The following is a 2,266-nucleotide window of genomic DNA, read 5'->3' on the forward strand; positions in this document are numbered from 1 at the left end:
GAAAAACTGGATTTAATGGCCCCATCAAGACTGTCCAGTACCAAAATAGGCCACTGACAGCTTTGGCTCAAGACTCTTGTTCAGACCTCAGTGCTTCTATAAGTCACAAGCCATTTGAACCTCTGCAGAAAGCTTGTTCCCCTCTCCTGTGGAACCACACTTCAGGTAGCACTTCCTCTGCCCACTCCTGAGGCTATCTAGCCTGCCTGAAAAGAGTAATGGCTGATCCCAGAATTACAGAAGGCAGAGACTGGAAAGGACCCTTTTTCTTCCAACCAGAAAGTCCAAAGCCATCAAAGAACCATTAAGTGAACACCTGAGCAATTACCTGAGCAGCACCTGGAGATGAGAGACCAGGCACTCCTGACTTCCAAGAGCTCCCAGAGCTGCCTTGCTACTCACCTTTAGCCTTGGACAGCAAGACAATCCTAGAGACAGAAATCCAGGTTCCTGCTGCTTCTGGAACGAGGCACCAAACAACTCCTGGCTGCTGGTGCCTGAACACAGCAGCAAAACCAGGATGCTCTTCCTTGGGCAACACTCCAGCCTCTAGAAAGCCAGGAACACAGGACAACCCTGCCTCTCCACTGGGGCATATAGATCCAGCTCCACTGCCATATGGACATTTGAGACAGGAATCCATAACCCTCTGTGAAATCAAATCACAGCCCCAGATGTTTTCCTGCTCGTGTCCTTAGCCCGTCACTTACCTTTCATAGGCTTCTGCCAAGTGCTTGCAAATGCTTTGCTTCTATCCAAAAAGATTAATACCACCTTATTTCAAGGTTTCAAGAAGTCACATCAAGTCATCTGGGTCACGTGTTCCACATCAGATTCTCCTGTAGAAAAAAAAAAAATATATTTTTCATTGCAGATCATTTCTTAAGCTCACAGGAACACCAGGATCTCACATATCCCCACAGAAATTCTCTCAATACCATTTGCTACTTCTCTCTCTACCAGGGCACCAACAAGTTCTGGGTCAGTTCTTGTTCCATGTTGGCCAGGGACCTTAAGAGATAAAAGAGGGCACTATTATTACTACTAATTACAGCCACAGGCTTTAAAATTTCCACAAATTACAAGCTTCTGGAAGCAGAAGCAGATATACCTCACCCTGCTGGAGCTGACTTGTCCATTCCCTGCTCTGCTCTCACAAACCCTTCAGCCTTGCTGCCAAACCCAGTGCTCATGTCCAGAGCACACATATCCAGAGCAGCCCCCAGTGCTTATTTTACATCCCCCCGAGCGTGGCCAAAGCCCCCCAAGTGCATAGGAACAAAAAATCCTCACAGTGAACCAACAGCAGCACCAACAGGTTTAATCCATTCAGACAACAACTGATGCATTTCACTGCTGTGCACTGGCACTGCTCGGTGTGGGAGGGTCAACTGAGCTTCTGCACGTCCTGAAGGACAAAACATGAAAACAAAATTAATTCTTTCCACAAAACAAAAAGGCATAAAAATCATAAAAAAATATGCCCTAGAAATGCCCTCTTCATTTTGAAATTAGTGTCCTCGAACTTAAACAATCATTAAAAACAGAAAACACATGAGATGGACAAAAGCACCAGATAACGGACAAACCTTCAGGCTCACATCCTTCTGGAAAATGGTTTCTCCAAGTCTTTTCCCTCATTCCAAGCCCTTCTCCATCCTCAGGGATCACTGCACTCACCCCAAGGAGCTCACCAGGGAAAAGGAGCAAGTGGAGACTTGGTGGCTGCCCTGGGATCTCTCCTTGCACCACTCCAGGCAGTGACCAGTGACCGAGTGTTTTTCCAGTCCACAGTGGCAGGAGAATGGACACAGACACCAACAGGGAGAATGGCCTTATTTTACTATTAATGGGGAGGCAAAACAGAGGTAAAAGGACACATTTGGAAAAACAATGAGCTTATCACTCGCTTGGCTTTAACATTTCAGCAGGTCACAAATCACTGCAGGGACATTCAATCTCACGGGGAATACGATAAAATATGCTGCAAAGACAGGAACCTTGCACATGTTGATAGCAGCACATCAGCTACAGAGCATTCCAAACATTTGGAAGGAAAGGAACTGAAGTCTCCCAGCAGCAGCAAGTGCTGCTCGATCCCTTTAGGACAGACGGTTACTCTAAGCCAGGACTAGAGAAAAACCCCACACATTCAAGGACCTTCCAGGGCTCCGTTCGTTTGCCCAAGCAATCCTGAGCTATATGGAAATGTGCATCTCCCTACTCAAAGCAGCAGAGAACCCCCAAGGAGAAGCTCAGCAGTGTC

General features: G+C 46.8%; 1 long non-coding RNA gene across 1 annotated transcript; it reads right to left on the reverse strand.

Moving 5' to 3' along the window:
• Positions 1-488: 488 nt before the first annotated feature.
• Positions 489-1,698, reverse strand: LOC310923656. The gene is made up of 3 exons (XR_014592670.1): positions 1,294-1,698; positions 939-1,011; positions 489-839 (listed from the first exon to the last, which is right to left on the reverse strand). It is a non-coding gene; the product is annotated as an uncharacterized lncRNA (long non-coding RNA).
• Positions 1,699-2,266: the final 568 nt, after the last annotated feature.

The sequence above is a fragment of the Zosterops lateralis genome, assembly GCF_965231275.1.
Source record: "Zosterops lateralis genome assembly, contig: HAP1_HAP1_SCAFFOLD_172, whole genome shotgun sequence".
Classification (NCBI taxonomy): domain Eukaryota; kingdom Metazoa; phylum Chordata; class Aves; order Passeriformes; family Zosteropidae; genus Zosterops; species Zosterops lateralis.